The 21,437-nt window shown below is 46.2% G+C and overlaps 1 protein-coding gene across 1 annotated transcript in view; it reads right to left on the bottom strand.

Moving 5' to 3' along the window:
* The window catches only part of LOC8039608 (dual specificity tyrosine-phosphorylation-regulated kinase 1B), a 161,128-nt gene that overhangs the window by 93,500 nt on the left and 46,191 nt on the right, over positions 1–21,437 (bottom strand). The gene's annotated exons all lie outside the window — the stretch shown is intronic.

Raw genomic sequence — 21,437 nt, 5'->3', positions numbered from 1 at the left:
TAAAAAATATTCCCAGCATGTTGATTTTTTACCAGCTATGTCATACCTCTGAAAGTATTTTAAATGGCTCAAGGGATGAATCGCTTATTAAAAGTAAACGCTCGATCAAGCCGTAATTATTTGAAAGCCTATAAATCGAGCCGCCCTAATGCGGTTCGAAGCCATGAGTTTGTTTCCCCACACGGCACATCGTAGCCTGTATTTCTATTGGTTTTTCTATTTGTGCTGTTCGCGCAAAGCTGCAATTGCCGTCTTGAATTAATCTCTGTAGAGCGGATATTCACTCAGCTGGAAGTGATGCTTCACATGCTGAGAAATCGCTTTTCGATCAACTTGAATGCAGTCAAAGCCGCGACTTGCGGCAGGTGTTCAGTGTACGGAGCTACGCCGTGGCGAGCCTAAAAACGTCGAGCGCTCATCCCAGCGCGCCACTTGGAAGGCAGTTTCTCCAGGAACCGTAGTATATTTAAACAGCAAAATAAAGGGCAGCTTTTTTTTTTTCGATTTTACCTTCTATTGTTTTTTTAATGCCGAAATTCCATACTGTAAATATACGTACTTTCCGTCACGATTTCGTACTGTTCAGTCCTTGCCCCAGAGCGCAATCGCTCTCGGGGACGAGACAATTCCGACAGTCATATTGGCCATTGTACGATAGCGATAGGAGCTTCTACTGTTCAGACCAGCGTTCCAACATGACTATCCGCACGTTGATCGATTCCACATAATCCCTCAAGTGGTATTAAACTTTTTAATGTAAAGCGGAATGTCAACCTGCGACACCCCGCCCCCTCATCACGGCCCGGCCAACGGCATCAATGCCCAACAGTTTACGATCTCATCTTGTTGTTACACCACTGATACGCGAACACACAGTCACATCGGCGATAATTCCAGTCTTCTGTTCACGACCCACAACACTGCCATCACAATGTTGCAGCTATGTTGCTGACACGCACAAATACAGAACCACGTTGAACGCCGGTTGCACTCGGCATCGGAAAACAGAACCGAACTCAGGGGGGAAGGCACCCAGGCAGCCTGCAGCAAAACCTGCCTGTCTTGGACGCAGTTCCTGCGGTTTCCATAACGTCGAAAACGTCGACACAGTTCTGCGTGGTTTCGCTACTGTAGCGACTGTAGTTCCGTCGGTTCGCCGCGCGCGCGAGTCCCGCAATCCGGAGACGGCCATCCCCCAGTGTACGTGGCACTGCTGGCACTGCTCCGCAACTTCGCTGTTTCTAGCGGCTTCGTTTGCTCGTTTGATAAAATTAGTGATAAAAGCGTCAATGCAACCGAAATGTTCTGCACGTTTAGACTAGAAAACGGAATTACAGGCGGCCTTTACTGCCGCTGAAGCTCAATGAACTCAACAGCTATTTATTAAACAACGTGCGCGACCTGCTCGAAAAACGAAACCGAAAGAAGACAAGTCGGGAGGGCGAAAGCTTTCTCCCGTCTGCCTGGAGAAGGAGAAAAACGTTTCGTTCCTCCCCTTTTCTCGTGTCCGGTTGGGGGCGCGTCAGTAGAAGGGAGGAAGACGCGCCGTTGCTACTTTTTTCCTTCATTTTTTCTTAGAGTGTATGATACATCCGCGGTACCCAAAGTACGTCACAGGTACCCAAAGCGCATCAGCCGATCCCGGCATACGCGTGAGACACGAGAACTGCGTCACTCGGACGTATGCGCTCGTGAACAATGAATCCGTCGACGAATACTTGGATTCGCGTTCGTGGCCAATGAGTGCCCTGACGGAACTTATCACTTGCAAATGTAAGCCTTAACAAAAAAAAAAAAAAAAAAAAAGTTGATGCCGAGTATAAAATAAAGGTCACTGTCTGTCGAACAAACGAAGACGAAACTCCGCACTGTCTGTCGAACAAACGAAGACGAAACTCCGCTCACGCCTAAGCCGACAGTGGAATGAAAACTATACGCACTTGTCGGACACGATACGTGCGCTAACAGAATCTTATTTCTTGGATGGTTCTCATTTTTGGAATTTGTTCACACGTATTCATATACGTGTCCGTCTAGCTCCCCGCCAAACTTTACACACGAGATATGATGGCACAATGGGCATAATGTGACTTTCCCCCCAACTCATTCCCCAAAATATCAAAGGTGTTATGTACCGCTTATTTGGTATGTTTAGGTTACAATCGGTTGGTGTTACGAGAAGCGTCTTTTCTGGTTTGCGACCGCGCCCAGTCTGTTGCTGCTTCCATGGCGTCCCGTGCTTCTTCGTGGCTCGCCGCTCGGCTCTCCACCGCCCGTGTTTCCCATCGCATCCGCCGTTGTTTGGGCTCAATAGGTCGTGTTCGCTATACGTCGCGAATACCCAACATAATACACGGCAAAAGGGGGTCCGGTCCGTGATAACGAGAGATATGACCGTATTCTTACCGGCCAAACCAACGTAGCGGCGTCCACAACCCAAGCCACCGTGCGAAACACCGTGCAACGTATCGGATTGCGGTCTATATTCAAGTACGATAGACTTCATTTAGCGGCTCCATAGAGTCATCATACTCTATACTTCGTTTCAGCTTCGGTCCAGACGCAGCCGATGCTACAAGCGCGAGCATATGGCCCAGAACAATGCTTGCACTGCACGAGCTCGCCTGCTTGGCAGGGATGCTGAAAGCCCGGAGCTCGCGCTAGTAGCTTTGGCTGCGTCTGGACCGAAGCTGAAACGAAGTATAGGGCAAACACACCTCTTCACGAGCCCAGAAAGCTCGCCGCCAATTGAACAATTTCTGGCCGTTTAAGAGTAGTGAAGAACAAAAACAAAAACAAAAAATAAAACACGCGCCTTGAAGTTGTTTCCTGTATATGCCACCGATTTGCAACTTGCTCCGCGACGTGCGTCAGCGGCTTTCAAATAAACCTTCACGCTTGGCCAGTGAACGAACCAGCGGGGAAACAGCCATGCGAAGCACGCGCACCGCCTGTGGACGGTCAGGCCCTGCCTTTTCAAAACAACACCCCTCAGGCCGAGAGAGGGCACCGGTGGAAACAAAGTGGCCATGTTTACACGGTCACCTGACAGCGCCAAGTGCAGCCGGACAGATGGAGATGTATTCGTCGGAAAAAAAGACTTGTTGAGGAGTGCCGCGCGGTCCGCGAAGTTTGTTTGTTTGTTTGTGTGTTTATGCGCGCGCGCCGTGTGTTTGTGTGCCTGCAGTATTTGTGGTACACACGCGTATTGCATAGTGCTACACTGTTAGCACAAACAAGCAATCGCCGTTTCTATTTTTCAGTTATTCTTCTGGTAGAATGAATGTACTTAAATATATTTTATAGCGAAAGAAATAACTGACCCACGGAGCGAAGCCGGCGTTCTCTGTAGCCGTCTGTACCAGAAAAACGGCACCTAAATTCCCATTGGCTGAGTGAAAGGGCACCTCAATTTCCATTCCCAATAAGACACAAAGAAAAGCGCAGCAACGCGATGCTTCGTCACGGAAGCCGCCGTTAAGCCGGAAGGGTTCGCCGCGCCTGCGCAGTGGGAGAGCGTGACGTCACCGGAGGAGCGCTGTGTGCGAAAGGAAGACATGGCGCGTTGCTTGTAGGAGTGCTTTCGCATTCCTACACGTAAACAGCATGAAATGTCTCTCCCGATTTGTTTTTTTTTTATTCAGAACGTGAAGAGAAGTTTGAATAACGATAGAGACTGTTCACAGACGCTCCGTAAAGAATATTTTCTACACAGCAACAGCGAGAGACTCTTTCCGAAACGTCTGTGTATTGAAGTATCTGTTGTTATTCAAATTTCTCTCCACGTTCTTATAGAATCGAAAAGCGTTCGTCAAAAGTACTGGTCTGGTGGGAAGTGCTCGTCTGAAGCACTTACTTAGCCCGTACAATATTGCGCCCGTCAATACCGTTTTCAATTCCAAAATGTGGAAAAGGTCGGGTGTCGGGTCCGCGTCAACGGTGTTCCGCAGTGTACAAAAAGTAAGTGCGCAAGATGGAGGGTTCCCGCAAGAAAGGAACCACAAGCTAGATAGATGCCTGCGAGAGAGAGAGAGAGAGAGAGAGAGAGAGAGCCGAAATTTCTATGTAATCCTTTGAAAACAAAGTCTATCTCGTTTGTGCTACATCTTGATGGGACCTTCGGGAAGTGGCAGGTCCCTGGGACCGTGGCAGATCTGTCGCGGAAATAACCGACGGACGTTCGGGCACGACACGAAAATAAAACAGACAACACCACCGCGCTCTCCGTGACTAAATATACTCAGCAGCGAAAGCAGCCAGCACTGTTGTTGTTTCCCATCCTGAGTTTGGCGCTGATCCCAAGGAGGGGATTGGTTAGGGATCAAACTGATTATCGTGTCACGTTTCAGGGATGTACGTGGCTCCGCTTGCGTGCGCTCTCCCCTCACCACGAGGTCTGCAGCGCCACAACTTCTATGTGGACGAATAGCCCGATCAACACGAGAAGCTGAAACTCTGCCTATATATATATATATATATATAAACTAAGTTCGGCCAGAAGTTAGAGCGAGAGCTGTGCGAACACTGGTTCGAATCAAAATGCGCAGTGTTCTCTAATAATAATAATAATAATAATAATAATAATAATAATAATAATCTTTATTTCCATCGATTCTGATAAGAACCCCCCCCCCCCAAAAAAAAAAAAAAAGAAGAAAATATATATATATAATAATAATAATAATAATAATGCCTTTATTTTTCATCCGGGCGATGTGGGAGGTTGGGGAAAAAAAGCTGAATGAATCAGCTTGACGAGCTCCCTCCTCCCCAGAAATTATACAATGTAGAAAATAAAAATAAAGCAGCCAGTACAGCACATCGCGCAGAAACACTTTGTATAAATCATACCAACAAGCTTTTTTTTTTTTTTTTTTTTTTGAGATTTTCTTTAAACATTTTACAATCATAACATTGCGATACTCACAACTTCACACTCGTGTTAGAAAAGAAAAACTTCAGATCTTTTTTTGATGTAGATTCTAGTTGTATGCCGCAATTATTACAGAAATTGAGCAATTTTGGGAGTTTGCGTTGCATCATTTGTTCTCCATAACTCGTTTTACACGCATAAATGTTCCATATGTCGATGCTACGTGTGGGATATGTGATTGTTTTTTTACATAAACAAGCTAACTGAGTAAGAAAATTCATGTTTTTTGCTTCCTGTTTATAGGTTATACTTAAACGAAATGCATACATATTATGAATGTTCACTATGCCATGTTTTTCAAAAAGCGGTGCAGAAGGGTGATCATACGGAACGTTATCGATATTTCTTAGCATTTTCTTCTGCAGTAAATAAACCTTCTGCAAATTTTGGAGGGTCGTGTTTCCCCATACTAGATGACAATAATTTATATGCGAATAAAATAATGTGTTATGTACGAGAAGTTTCACTCTAGTAGGTAAAATTTGGCGATGAATATAAGTTAAACCTATGATACTCGATAATTTTGATACGACGTAATTTGTATGTTCTTCCCAAGTCATGCGTTCCGTAAAAACTACTCCAAGGGTTTTGAAGGCGCTGACTAATTCTATTTTTGAATCAAACAAATTAATATCTTCATAAACGCGTATATTTTTGTTTTTTGGGCGAAATAGGACAGCTTTAGTTTTACTTGTATTTATTTTTAGCGCGTTACTCAGAGTCCATCTTTCCAATTTTACAAGGGTAGCATTTGCTCGGGAAATTAGTTCAGAGGGACTTTTTTCGGAAAACAACAATGTAGTATCATCTGCAAAAATAACAAATTTTGCGACGTTATCGATGTTTACTATATCGTTCAAGTATATGTTAAATAAAAAAGGACCCAGGATACTCCCTTGCGGTACACCTGATAAAATTGGTTTTATATCGGAGGAGTGACCATCAAGTTGTACAAATTGCTTTCGACTCCCTAGATACGATGTTAACAGCGCTAAACCGTTTCCACGAAAACCATAAATTTCCAGCTTTTTTAATAGTAAGTCATGATTCAAATAATCGAAGGCTTTTGTAAAATCGACAAAAATTGCAAGTGATAATGTTTTGTTTTCAAAACAATTTAGGATGAATTCTTTCTGTTCTAAAAGGGCGAGTTCTGTTGACCGATGTTTCCTGAACCCGAATTGCGCGTCATTCAGTATAGAATGCTTATCGCAGAAATTAGACATTCTAGATAAAATAATCTTTTCTAGTCCCTTCGAAAAAACAGGCAATATTGATATAGGCCGATAGTTCCCCGTATCGTTTTTGTTCCCTTTTTTATACAAGACGGTGACTCTTGCTATTTGCATTTTTTTAGGAAATACGCCTTCAAGTAGGCAAAGGTTAAAAATATAAGCTAGATATGGCGATATTAAATCTAAAACATACTTTACGGGCTTAATTTTGATACCATCTGCATCGCAGCTTCCACTGTTATTTAGTCCTAGAAATACAGATGTCACTTCAGTTTCTATTACAGGGCTTAGGAAAAAAGACTTATTATTTGGTCCTGACATATAATTTAAAGCATCACTGTCAAAATTGCCTCTGTCGAGGTTGACAAAGAAGTTATTAAATTCATTAGCTAAGCAGCTTCCCCTCAATTCTTGATAGTTCAGACAAATTTTCGCGATTGGTTTTGGTTTACACGAGCGATTCAGTACTGTGTTCAATTTTCTCCACGTTGCATCCGCCTTATTTGCGCACTTGGAGAAAATGTCGCCAAAATAGTTTGCTTTTGCACTTCTAATCTCTTTTGTTAGCTTGTTGCGATATTGTTTGAACGTTTTGAGGAAATCACGATCACGCGTTTTCAAGAACTTTTCATATAATCTATATTTCACTTGAATTTTGTCCAGCAACTCTGGGGTGATCCAAGGTTTCCGGATTTTTTTTGACAACCGGAGAAGCCTATAGGGAAAGCATTCACTATACAGTTTTTGAAACTTAGCTAAAAATATATTATAGGCACGATCTGCGTCTGTTTCTTGAAATATGTCACTCCAATCAAGGGAGAGCACTTTTTGCCTGAAGGTGTTTAAGTTGTTCAATGAAATATCTTGAAAATATACTGACTCAGCTCCTTTCCCGTTCAACGTGTTTTTTCTTAAACAAAAATAGATACCATGGTGGTCGCTTATGTCTGTACTTATTACTCCTGCCAAAAAATGAGACGTGTGTAGGTTAGTTATAAACAAATCAAGTAATGTAGAACATGTAGGAGTAATTCGGGTAGGTGAGGGGATCACGTTCACACATCCAAATTGTTGTAAAAGCTGTTCCAGATTTCTTTTCGCAGGGGTGTCTGCAAGCATGTTAATATTAAAATCGCCGCCCATAATCAAGTTGTATTTATTTTCATTTGCAAAACTCAAAATTGACTCAAGAAAACCAAAAAAAGGTCTGAAGTTTCCCTTGTGGAGGCCGATACACAACGGCTACCACATTTCGATTTATGCACAAAGACAGAATTTCATAATCTTGGTTTACACACGAGTAATTAGACAGTATTTCGCATGAAAAATTCTGTTTTACCATCAAAGACACACCACCGCCCCGACCGGAGGTTCGATTTAGAACAAAATTGTTGTATAACGGTAGATTAAACATATGATTATCTTCGACATACCAAGTCTCGGTTAACATAATCACGTCGAACGACAACTTGAATTCACTAAAAAGCACTTCAAGCTCGGTTATCTTGTTTTTCACGGATTGTGTATTTACGTGAAAGAATTTTAATGATTCAGCATATTCTCTTCCACATACACTCTCAAAATCTGATGGCACAATGTAAACCGGAGTTGCCATGATCGGGGTTTAACTAATATACTGACAGGTGTCAGCAGAATTTACACAATCTCATCCAGGTCACTTTCACTTCGCACAATGATGGCTCTTTCTCCGTCTTTCTGTCGAATGTATATCCTTCCATTATTGTGCCAGACATATTTGTAATCATGATTTCGAGCCCAGTCCTTGGTTGCCGTGAGTAGAACTTTGTTTCGCTTTGTTAAATTTTCCAGAATAAAGCAATAAATCTTCAACCTGTTCAGTTCACTTTTCTTTGCAAGAAATGCATCTTTCACTGATTGCCTTGCAAAACGAACAATGATACCCGGCACCTTATCTCTGGCTGCAGGCAGCCTGTGTATCGAAACAACGTCAGTCACGCTAAGTTCCGGAACATTTATTTTTGAGGCCACGTCATTGACCTTCGAGAGAAGATCTTCATTTTCAGATACGGGAATTCCATGAAACTCGATATTTAATTTTCTGCTCTGCCATTCAAGCTCATTAACGTCCTGCATAAGCTGGTGGGCCCCACCGGATTGTTCTCGCCTTTCAAGAGCATCAACTCTTTTTTTTATTTGGCTTATCTCCTTGTCCTGATGACGCACGTGGACGAGAAGTTCGTCGTATTGGTCCGACATTAATTGTACAGATTGCTCAATACTTTCTACAGTGTTCTTGAGCGTCATTAGCTTTTCTAGTTTTTCGTTGATACCTACAAGTATGCTTGCAACGTTATCATCTGACTCTTTCTTCGATCTACCACTCTGGCTACCCCTTGCCTTCACTGCCCTGCATGTCGGACCGTAGGGCTATTTTTGTGAGAAAACCAGTCGTCGTGGTTTTGCCTTGCGCTGTGAAGGCTATGGATGACGCAGCGCTATTCGATTAGAACAACTGTTCGCACATTTTTTGCTAGAGCGTGGCCGACATGACCGATCAATCAAGCGGCTCCGGAAGCACGTCACGGTGTTGGCCGTCTTGCGTGTATCATTAGAGACTTTTAGCAAACCGTTACCGCGTTCCGCGTACCGCACTATACCGGAGCCTTTGAAGCATGCTTTGAAGCGCACGCCCGGGTGATACCGTGACCGGCTCCGGTTTGATGCCTCGACGGCGCGGCAATAATAAATTTATAAACGCGTTGAAGCGGAGAGGTTTCTGGCAGGACGTTCGAGCCAGCGCCCGTCAAGGTCAGTTTAGTGTAGACTATAGGGTGGTGTAGACTATAGAGTCACTATGTAGACCACGACTCTGAGTGGAAAGAGCGCGCGGTGCATACGATCAGCAAGTGTTCCAAAAAAGCGACTTCGGCGCATGGCAACGAGCAGCCCAATCAAATTACAACATAGAGAACGCGAGATGACGAGGAAGAAGTGCGCGCCGTTGTTGGTTGACAGGTCGGCGGTCAACAAAAACACGTGAGCCCGTTTGGGGGTAAACAAACTTACGACGAGTGCAAGGAGCGCACGAATTCGCACGCCGTATATAGGACTTCGTCTTTAATCGATCGCGACGCAGCTTTGGCCGTGCTGTGTGTCCCACCTATACATTGCCGCGTCCGCGGATAGCCAAGTGGGCAGCGCGCCCGTGGCCCAATGGTTATCACGCTTGTTGACTCCCACGCACAGGGCCTATAGGTTCGATACCTGGGAGCGGCCGCGCACCTCCGTGGTACTTCTGTAAACGTCGCGTTTTGGTGTATTCGAGAATTTATGTTTCTTATCCGAGGTCCGAATGTTCTACGCGCCGAACCTTCCACGCCGATTATTCCAGAAACCCAGGCGTGTACATAAGGGGCTCTCCGCGTTGCGAGCCGGAATCAATCTCGCATCAGCGCCAAATCCTGCCGTTTCGCCGACATCGACGCCTACGACGCTACTTCTTCTTCTATCTTGTTTTGGGCACAAGTTGGCCCCATTAAACGTTTAGTTTCTCCAGTGATTAGCCACCTCTTCATTTGTCATTCGTGACAATATATCCTATGTGTTACACCGTGGCTTTGCGCTTGTAGTCCGCATGCACATATGTTTCACTTGCTGTCATTTGCCTGCGCCTTGACTTACGGCGAAGCCAGGCATAGTGTCGGTACAGATTACTCCTTTAACAAAAAGCGCACAAAGACGCCGCTGATCGGCGTCTTCCGCCTTGCTTATCAAACACGATATTCGGTAGACATAATTCCCAGGCCGTCGTGGAAGAAAACAAAGTTCATATATGCCAACTGTGAGACAGAAAAAAAAAAAAAAAAAATAAAAAAATTGGATGGGGTGTGGCAGGACGGAGAGTCCGAGCCCGAGTCAGACACTCAGCCGACGCGTATAAACGTGGCGCCGGCCCCAGGAAAAGCACCAACGACGACGAGCCAGGGTCCGGCGACGACGCCGGCTAGACGGCCTCAATCCCCGGCGGGCGCCCGTCGCAGGATCACGTCAGCTGTTGCTACATTGTAGCCGGCAGACTGGATACAGCGCGGACGCAGTGCACGTCGCTTAGCAACTCGAGCCGCTGCAGACGGGAGAGAGGGGCGTTCCCCGCATCCGCCGGATCAAACACTCTCCTGTGCATGATCCCCACCCTCCCTCCCTTCATGCAGTTCCTCTCCATCTTCTTCTTGACAGTGCTTCGCGTGTCGTTCTGCCCGTTCTTCTTTTTTTTTTTTTTTTTTTTTTTTATGAAATTAAGTTTACCAAAATATTTGTCTTTATTTTTTTTTTTTTTTTTTTTTTTTTTTTTGTCGCTGATTTAAAGAGAAATCCGATCTCGTTTACATTGAAATAGAAGGTGTCTGAGACGGTACGAACTCTTTTGCATTGTTCTTTTCTTTGGAGATGCTGTCAGTCGGAGAGAATGGATAAAAAAAAAAAAAAGGGCCGGCTTTCTTCGTGCACTAATCAGTGGCACGCATACGCCCGCTGCTGGCGCGAGAAAAGAAAAAAGGGGGGATGGGAAGAAAACTTTGTAATTACGATGGAGCAGGATTGCCAGCATTCTTAGCATGCTAATTACTTCCTTCGAAAGCTAGTTGCGCCAATAAACTGCTAAAAAAAACTCGCGATATCCAGACGCGACACTCACACCTGCCGGGCCACTATTTTGTTTGTAGAAAACACATATATTATGCAATAACAATGATATATATATATATATATATATATATATATATATATATATATATATCAAATAAACGATTACCGCCAAAACATACGTTGAAATGACAGTGTGACAGCATTGATATGTATATAAACTTTTAAAGCTCACCCCCCCCCCCCCCTCCAAAAAAAAAAAAAGAAATGAAATAGGGAGGTGCGTGGGCTGACAGTCAGTCAATGCTGTGCCAAATCATTATATTTGTTTTCTCGAAGTAACAAACTGCAGATGCAATAACATCTGATGCCGTTACAATGTGATCAACTCCTTTCTATGCGTATATGGAAATTATATATATATATATATATATATATATATATATATATATATATATATCTTTAATCCACCAACTTCTTAAGTTGTTGTATGTAGAATGTACTTCGTTTAGAAATCGAAACTATACGAAATGCTGCCAAGTAAGGGGGGGGGGGGGGGGGGGGGGGGGACGTATTTATGCGAGCGGCGTTTTATTATTATTATTATTATTACTTTGACAATTGCGGTTCGGTCAGAAAATTAACGCATCAAAACTCAGAAAAAACAAAACAAAAAACAAGCGAACTGAGAAAGGCAGGCCGGCTCCCAGACGAAACCTCCCCCAGATAAAACCTAAAAAAAAAAAAGTGTTTTTGTGTGTTTTTTACGGACTTTTAAAAAGGTTAGGTCGTTTTATTAGCGCTACTGATCAAATAGGAAAAAAAGCTATTGGTGTTCAACGAACTTAACAAAACCCCGTGTTTTTTTTCGTCTTTCTTTACTGAAATGTTTTTGTGTGTTTGTTTTTGGCGGAACCTGTGAGATTCTATCTGCGTGCTTATAGCTCCAAGAAATAGTGTTTCGCGAGTCAGTGGCTTTGATAGCGACAACAGTGACAACTGCGACTAACGGTTGACTTTCTGTTCCAGATGTGGCTGGGCAAAAGCTCATCCCTGGCAGAGAATCCCATGCAAGCGCGTGAGCGGCGCAATATACGGTTCCCGGCGAACTTGGAAGGTCGGAAGGCGGATGGGCGCGACGCCGGATTTCCGGAAAATCGCGGGTGACCGTTGCCCTTCCGCGGTGCGCGTTCAACCGCCTTTTAACCCGACACCCCGCACGACACGCCTGGCAGACGCTGTCCTGCGAAAGCTTGAGGCGATTGATTTGTTGGGCAGAGCGTATACCGGAATGCGTATGCCAGAACGTCTATGACTCTATGCCTTACTGAAATGACCCCCCCCCCCGTTTTTTTTCTACACAAAACAAGTCATTCGTATAGTTATAATGCACTTAAATGCGAAGATGCAAGCGAGCTGGACAAGCTGGAGAAGGGGAACAAGAGGGACAAAGGACAAACACAAATCTCCAAACACAGCTAGGTGACTGGTGCGCGACCGAAAAAATCCGCCTGCTCCTGGTATCGAACCCGGGACCTCTCCATTACAGGTGGAAAGGTCCCGGGTTCCGGGTATCGAACCCGGGACCTCTGCATTACAGGTGGAAAGGTCCCGGGTTCCGGGTATCGAACCCAGTACATCTGCATTACAGGTGGAAAGGTCCCGGGTTCCGGGTATCGAACCCAGTACCTCTGCATTACAGGTGGAAAGGTCCCGGGTTCCGGGTATCGAACCCGGGACCTCTGCATTACAGGTGGAAAGGTCCCGGGTATCGAACCGGTACCTCTGCATTACATGTGGAAAGGTCCCCTTTCCACATGTAATGCAGAGGTATTGGGTTCGATACCCGGACCAGGCGGATTTTTTCGGTCGCGCACCAGTCACCTAGCTGTGTTTGGAGATTTCTGTGTGTCCTTTGTCCCTCTTGTTCCCCTTCTCCGGGGATTATTTCCGTCATTCGTATAGGATTGTTCGGGTCTGTGTGCCTGAATAGAATAACATAATCTTTTTTCGTCACGTGTTTTTATAATGCGTTTTATTGTTGTTGATTTCATTGAATAGTGTTCATTATACTGCCCCCTCCTTACGCAATGCCCTTGAAAGGGGGCATTGCGTAAGAATCAAATCAACGGATGTACCATAGGGTGACACACAGTTAGCTCGAACAAGCCACCATCGATTTTTTTTTTTCTCTCTCGGAAATAGAAAGCTGGCACCATATCCACTGGTGGGGGCATCTGCTAATTCCAGGCACTGATCTAGGTAACAAACATCTCAACAAAACGCAAAACGCAAAAAAAAAAAACGATTTTTGTCTGGGTTAACTGTGTCGCGGAGATTGCAACGATTTGGTCTCACTAATCTTATCACTTTTTTTTTTTTTTTTTTTTTGGCGTCGTCGTAAATATTTTTGTGCAAACCAAAAGCGTAGCTAAGCTGACCGCGCTGGTAACTGCGTGCTCGTTGGACCAGTCAACCATCCCGCACCCCGTGATCGCACTTTCTGAGCGTGCGTGGCACGCGAACCCGTCAGGCGACGAAAGGCGGGCGACTGACTGGTCCGCGAGCACGCACGCAGCCTGTACCGCCCTACCCTCGTCAGAGGACTCGGAGCGCCAATCACTCCAATCTACGGGGTAAGCTCAGCGAATGACGACGCTCATGAAATCGGGGGGGGGGGGGGGGGGGGGGGGGGGGGGGGGGGGGGGAAGGGGGGGGGGATGCTTTGATTTAAACGTTTTTTTGTTTTCTTTTCTCTTTCGGACTTGTCGTTTGAGCTCTTTCTCCGTATATCGGTGCGAAGAAGCCACGAAGGAAGCATGAACGCAAAAAGCTATGCCCTGTATATTAATCCTTCAGCGACTACAGCAACATGAGAAAGCAAAAAAGTCACTGCAGACCAAAAAAATAATAAATAAATAAATAAATAAATATGAGCCTAAAGCAGTATTACACTGGTCATTCCTCGTGCAAGATACGTGGCGGACAGACCACGAGCGTCTTCGACGCACGTTTACTTCCTACACACGTATATACGCTTCGAACATAGTCCGCCGACAGTGTTTGTACAAAACACGCCTCAAACACTGTTTGCGGCGACACTGCACCGTTGTCCTTGCACCGCATCACTTTCGCAGGACGGGCTCCCAGGTATACGCGCACAACCTCCATTCCCCGAATGGGCTTCCCAACTCCAACGTGGCCTTCTGAGCGGTGGGGGGGGAAGCGACTCGCCTTATCTCTGGGACTCAGATAAGCAGAGCGGCGGGCCCCGAAACACAGAACGGGCCCGGAGCGCGGCGGGACGCGTCGCAAACAGAGCCCGTCTGCTCGTTGCGGCACGCGCTGCCCTCCGCAGAATCGATGCAAAAAGAAGAGCGTTTCAGTCGGACGCACAGCGGAGCGCATTCTGCGTGCGCTATCCGGGGCCATCATCTATCTATCTGCCGCCGCGCACCTGTTGCGTCGGGGAAAAAAGGGGGTCGACGCAGCGGACGCGCGACCCCTCCGCCGACTGTCTCGCGTCCGTGGACGGCGAGAGCTCGGAGATGCCCCCGCAGCTGGGCTGCAGCTTGCCGCTGCACGAGCACCCGCAGCTCCCGCGACAGTGCGTTATAGTCATTAGACCCTTTTTTTTTTTTTTTTTAAATCTGTCTTGTGTCAGGGTTTGCGCATCACAACCATGAACGAAGGCGGCCAAGAACTCGCCAAACTGTCAGCTTTTTTTTTTTTTTTTTTTTTTTTACTTTAGTCTGTCATTTATTTTATAAAAACAAACGCTTAGGCTCGAGTCAAGCTCCTATGAACAGAGAATCAGTACACAAGGGCCCCATGGTCACATACCTTAAAGTCACGCGACGTCGCAGGGTCACGGGATACCGTTTCGTCGCGGGGTAAAAGGTCAAATCTGCCTTCACATCTTCCCGCAAAATTACCTTCCAATCCTCCCAACGCTTCCTCCCCCTTTCCCTTTTCTATGTGAATTCTATGTAAATCAAAGGACTTGTCACTATGCGTTAATTTTATTTCTATTATGTACAGTTTATTGTGTCCTCGTGCAAAAAAAAAAACACCACTATGTGTCGAATTTTTATTAGTATTTCTATTATGTATAGTTTATTATCTTTTTTGTGTGCAAAGTTTCGTCACTATGTTCCCCTTTTATTTCTATTACGTACAGTTTATTATCTGCGTTATCTTAGCTCTGAAGCTGCCAGATGGGGGCCTTCGTCTTTGTCGAGCTCTCTATTTGACAGGTTTTTCTGCAGGCCTCCTGCATCGTGTATTTTTGGTGCTAAATAAACATTATTGTTATTGTTATTATTGTTATTTGCCGCCTGCCATAATAAGAGCGAGACACCAGAGCACTTCGTTCTGAAGCGGACGGGGATCCGCCCTGCCCTGCCTGAAGGGGTAAGGAACTTGGCCGGGGCCCTGTGTTTTGCTGGCAACGATGAAAGGACGGAAGAGAGAATGATTACAGTCACAGAGGCGATTAGAAAATTGGCGGAAATTATCTAGAAAAAATTGAGCGATGTACAACTAACCAACTAACACAGCTGGGGACACGCGGGACAGAGAAAATTGGGACTCCCCCCCGCGTGGCCCCGGCCCAAAGTCTCAACCTGTCTCCCCGTAGGTCCAATGCTGGGGTAACGCCGACAAGGTTTGACCAGAGGTAAATTGGCGACTATCTCGACGAAGAGAAGGTTTTTTTATTTTTATTATTTTTTTTTTGCCCGATTTTTCGAAGGTCACTCATCCGGGTGATATCCCACACTGCCTGTGGGAGAAAATTGGTCTTAGAAGACCGGGAGGAATCCTGTTCGTGTTTATAGACTTAGGCTATGTGGCACAAGCTACCGCCCGTGAAAAGGGTATAGCCATTAAAATCCATCCATTCATTCATCCATCGCCGCAACGTGACGTCACAAGAGTGCTGCGGTAAGCAGTACAACCAAGCAACCGCAGCTCCACCGCAACGTGGCGTCAGGAGGGTGCTGCGCCAGTGTTCCCTGACTAAAATCGAATTCGCCTGCCGCCCGCTAAAGAGAATCTGGTCGCATCTTTAAAATCGCTTTTAGTGGGGTATGCGGCTTCACTTTGACGTAATATTTCGGCGGTGATCATATCTCGTGCCACTAGAGCGATACCAGCCATTTATTTTGGTTTCGTTTTCGACCAGAGTTGCGCTTTAATATTTTCAAAAAATACTGGTTTCCTTGCCCTCTCTAATTTATGAAGTATTTAGCCGTAAAAGAAAAGTATTCAGATGCAAGTTCTCAATCCGAACATACCGTCAACAAAAAATTGTGTTGCGACGAAGAAAAAAAAAAAGAAAAAAAAAAGCGAATTTAGAGAAAGTAGGAAAAGCTTTTCAAACCATGCGCTTGTAATTAAAAAAGTACGAAGCTTTTAAGCCAATGCAACTAATAAATGTGCGCTTCCTCAGAGTTGTAATTACAACATATGTTGTGCCTGACTTACATATGAAATATAATTTTAAAAAAAAAAATGTTTAAAAATTGTTTTTCTTTTTTGCAAAATCAGCGTCTCCAGTCTAGAAGAGTATAAAAGTTACCTACTACAGTTGGGTGCGAGAGAACAGCTCGCAACGTAATACTGTAGACAGAAAAAACGAAGCACCCCCTAAAGCTGTCAAACGAGTATACGCTCGCTCCCACGATATTATCGTCACCCGAGTGGCCAATATTGCCCTAGTATTGCCGCAATAGACCCATTTTTAAAAAAGTCCGCGCCAACGCAAAAGCAAAGCAAATTGGGTTCTGGGGATATTTATACAGCGTGTAGTTGGTCAGCCATTGAAGTTGAGACGAGTCACACGATGTAGATGAGCAATTTAGCCAGTGCAGTACAACCGCTAGCCTGGGGGTCTTTAACGTGCACCACGCAGTAGTGATACACGACCGCACGCCGGTACGATGCTCATCCAGATCGAAACGGGCAGGGGTGGGGCTCGAACCCAGGATCTCTGGGTTCTGCAGCGCGAGCTTTCGCTCCACGCGCGTCGAGCTGGGTGTGCGCCGCGCCAACGCTCACGTACCCCGAGCCTGTATTGGACACGAGCGCTGACGCCGATGACGCCGGCGTTCGGCGAGGACTCGGATCCAATCACGCGCTTCGGGTCCAAGCAATGGCGACTGCCAATGTTGCTCGACGGACTTTTGAAAAGGGTCTTTAGCGGCTATTTCACCGCTACGCGTTTCACAGATGCATCCTCCTAACAAAAACGCAATAAATCACAATAACAATAAAAAAAAAAAAAAAAAAAATCTCGTGCGCCACTTGAAAAGGCGTACACGAATAAGCAAAGTAAAATCACGCTCATCCGAGAGAATGTTTCGGAGGCTATTTCACTTTGAACGCTCATCAATGAAAGGACCGAAGTCAAGCCTTGCGATCAACACGCAACTGATCGATCAATATTCTCCGAATGACCTGCCCGCAGGTTGTTCTCTCGATGAGGGAAAACCAACCATCCGGGACAGGGGCTTATACCCGTGTAAGCGAAACACACGGTTGGCCAAAAATTCTCCGCCGATCGGTGTTACCTTTCGCTCTCCTAACATACAATGTGCGAGGCAACAAAGGAACTTCCGCTTCATCGTCTTCGCGTAGAGCTGCCTCGGTGGCTCCTAGGCAAAGCGCCGCCGGCCTACGGATACCCAGGTGGCGGTTCGAATCCCAGCAGAGGTGTCCGCAATCTTATATACTTGCGGACAAGGCGCCCTGTACCGAGATTCACGACAAAAGATCCGAGATGCACGACAAAAGATCGCCGGGTGGTCCAAATGAGTCCTCGCCAGATTCCCTCCGTTGGTTTGGCACGTACAATCCCTCAAATATGATCTTGTCCTGACGTAAAGTTTTAGACGCGGGGCCAGCTGTTCTCCGTGGAACAGAAAGCTTCCGGAAATTAGCGAACGCGGACCCGAGCAAACCAGCGACTGCCAACAGGTTGTAGCGGAAAGCCGTCTCGGGAGCAGTCAGTATTCGTAGATTCTTCGTAGATCGTTTTCACCGTCCCGCAACGCTCTCCTCAACCCGCTACGATACCCGCAACTCTACAGTGAAGGCCATCGGCGCGCAGGCGCAGTAGCGGCTTCTTCGTTGCGGAGGGCTTAGCGGATGGGGAAACGCGGTCTACGAAAGCACCCTAGTATGCAGCAGCGTTCGATTACTTCCGCACGAACTTCAACAGAGCAAACTCCAACGCCGAAGTAGAGGTCAGCAAAGGTAGCACTGTCCCTAAGAACAGCACACTGGAGAGTTATTATAATCGCCACAATTGCACTCATATTTGTTTTCTTTTAACAAATTCGTTTAAAACGGGATAGCCAAATGGACCATTCCAACTATACAGTCCAATGACTCGTCATTTTTCGCCCGGGGTGACAAGCGCTGGCAAGGTGTACGGAACAATTCATGCTACTTGTAATTTGGCCCTTTCAAAAGACTGCCCTCGCGTAGGCAGCCCCTGCACCAAGGTGGACTAAAAGCGCAACGTCACGGCACACTTTACGCGTTTGTTTGGATTAGAAAGCAAGAAACACACCCAGAGGAAAAGGTGATGGTCGCAGCGACGCTCCACTTTCGACGCTGTTTCATTGGCTCGTCGACTCCTATCGTTGACCGGGCTCCGACGTTCGCTGACTTATAGAGTGACATGCACGTTCCACGATGGTCAGTTGTTCCGCCATTGTGCAGTGGTTCTGACCTTCTAAATGATCGGCACGCGACTTTTGAAAGAGGTTTATTGCTGTAAATGACACGCGGCTTTTGTTCCCGTTTTCGCAAATTGTTCACGGTGTCCCTATCAACACCTCCGTAGTGCTGGATTCTCTGCGTACCTGGGAGCCAGCGCGCGCGGGGGGTGGTGGGGGGGGGGGGGGGGGGGGGGGGCAAATTGTATGACTGCCGCTTCAGCGTTCAGCACTATACGGCCTAACTATACCGAGACCTTTGCATCGCTTATCACCCGGGCGAAAAATGCTGAGTCACTGAGCTGTGGACGCACGCGCACCGCCTGATATACAGCAGAGCAGACGAACAGCGCGCTCATAAGGCGTTCCACAGCCTAGCAGACAAAGATGGCGACAGGCAAGAGATTTTTTTTGCAAAGGTCTATCGGTTCAACGAGGGCGCAGCCAAGGGCTAGAAGACGCCGTATACAAGCAGAGAGACACAGACAAGAAGCGCGAGTTCACGGCGCATACATTGCCTATGTCTGTCTCAGCCGCGGTCACAGCTTACACGCAGACGACAAACGCCGCGACGTTGCTCTTTTCATGCCGCTCGGCTGAGCCTCGTCGGTTATTGGTAGCATCTCGGACTCTCGGGAAAATGAAATATGCCGGGTCCGATGCTCAACAAAACAAAACATGGCGGAAAACAAAACAACGTGTTCGTTTGTTCGGTTTTTGTCTTTTTTCTTTTTTTTCGGCGGGATTTTTTGTTTGTATTTTGGCGGGGCAGCGTCAGACTCGGCCACCAAGCGCACGCGGCGTCAAAGAACAGGTCGGCGCGGGCGAGGTCCGGTAGCCCGAAGCAGCAGCAGCAGCAGCGGGACGGGGACTGTAAAAAAGGCGGCCCACTTACGGGCGACTGTAAAAAAAGGCGGCACGACGCGGTCGGTCTCGCCTCGGCGGACCCGATCAAGCACCGCTCTTCGCGTTTCCACGCCGAGACCAATTGATGAAGAACGAGCGACGGCACTCCCCGCCGTATTTTTGTTCCCCCCCCCCCCCTTTTTTTTTTTATGTTTTGGTTCAGGGACGACAGCAACAACAACAACAAGAAAGAGGCGGCCGTTCCCGATCCGCCTGGTCCGGAGAATTCGCTCGCACCGACGAACACGTTACCCGTGTCTGCGTAATGCCGAGGGTGCCGTCCTCCAGCCTAGAGCTGCTGCAGACGCCGGGGTCAGCGTTTCCGACTGCCCCAGACTCTTCGTTGGAAACCGAAGGAAAACAAAAGAAACACACAACGGCATCCGCCGATCGCTGGAATCCGAGAAGCCCCAGTTTCTTGAGGTGCTCCAGCGTTCTCGTGTCCAAATTGAGCAGAATGTTACGATCACAGCAATATATATACTGTATATATAAAAAAAAAAAAAAAAAAAAAGCACACCGAAAAGCAGCGTCACTCGACGAGACCGTAGCCAGTGCCAAGCATCACCCACAAGGCTGAAACGTAAAAGAAGACTACGTGCTAATCTAAATTAAAAAAAAAAAAAAAAAGAAAGTGTCTGATACGGTCGAACTCAGGGCAGTTTCAAGTTCGCGTGAACTCCTCTATAAACTGCAGTGCCGAAGGACTCAAAGTTTCGGAAAATCTGGAAACGCGTATTTGAAAAGCGTACAGGTAATAATCACCAGCAACCTTTATCTCCAAGGTCCTATATAATGCATTGAACGCGGTGTTTAAGGACAGATCGTCTAGACATATTTACGGGGCATTATAATTAAGCAGCAGTCGTCTCGAGGAGAGGAAGAACATGTCGTTTATGAATTTCCCCGCTAACTATATAGGGAAAATTAGCATCGCCTGACCTGACGTCACGTGCGAGATGATATCACGTGACTTTCACACCGTGAAATCACACCGGCACCTGACGTCAACTTCACCGCTAAATCTAGCGAAAAAATGTACAAACAAGCAAATTTCCGGAAAAAAAAAAAAAAAGTTTCCGATTCAAAAAAAAAAAAAAAAAAAAAGCGTCCTATGCTTTAATATTCATTTCATTCGTTCGCTTCATTTTCAGTGCAACACAAACAGCTGTACGCCTTTTTAGAGTCGCACTACGTCGAAATAATAGGAATTTACATGTCAAGAACAAATGTTGACATGTCAAACCGAAAAGAAGACGTCAGTGCAGCATCTGTTCACCTAGAAAAATATTTATATTATATTTATCTAGACTTTGATTCGAATTGGTTAAAACCCAGTTGCAGACAAGTAATAAGATCAGGTTTTTGTAAAACAGAAGGATTAAACAATGAGCGTACACGACTATACTTCGCCTCACCCTACGATGGACTAAAGGCAAAACCTACGGACCGCCAGATCCAATCACGAGCCACTTAGGAATTGCGTGCTATTTCGCTCCGATGCACGCATCGGTGCCCGCGTCTCGGATCACTGATGGGATGGGCGGACAGTGGTTCAAATCGAACAGCAGTGAATGACTAAACAATTTAAAAAAAAAAAAAAAAAAAAGCCACGACGTACAGGTTTTCTGCAGCTAATCGGAATCCGATTAGCTGCACTGTTAAATACGAAAAACAATTCATTCCATGCAAAGAGAAGAAAATTTACTCCATCCCCTTGGGAGATGCGGCCATCAATACACAGGACAGACCGGCAGATGCACCAATCACAGACTCCGCGAACATCACAACGAAGTTTCTAAGGCCTCTCCAGATTCGGTGTAAGATACGGGTAACTATAGCCCTCATATTTTCGGTGTAAGATACGGGTAACTGTAGCCATCAATAGCGCGACTGACCCACGTACAGGCCTGTTCCGTGTAACCGGAGCCGAGGTCTAAAAATATTGCGGGTGCATTTTAGGAAGACGAAACCGAAGGAATACGTTTGTTCAATGCTTGAAGCAAGTCACGCTAT

Source organism: Ixodes scapularis, unplaced genomic scaffold, assembly GCF_016920785.2.
Source record: "Ixodes scapularis isolate PalLabHiFi unplaced genomic scaffold, ASM1692078v2 PGA_scaffold0__279_contigs__length_252992795, whole genome shotgun sequence".
Classification (NCBI taxonomy): Eukaryota; Metazoa; Arthropoda; class Arachnida; order Ixodida; family Ixodidae; genus Ixodes; species Ixodes scapularis.
This window is presented reverse-complemented; position numbering and strand designations above follow the sequence as displayed.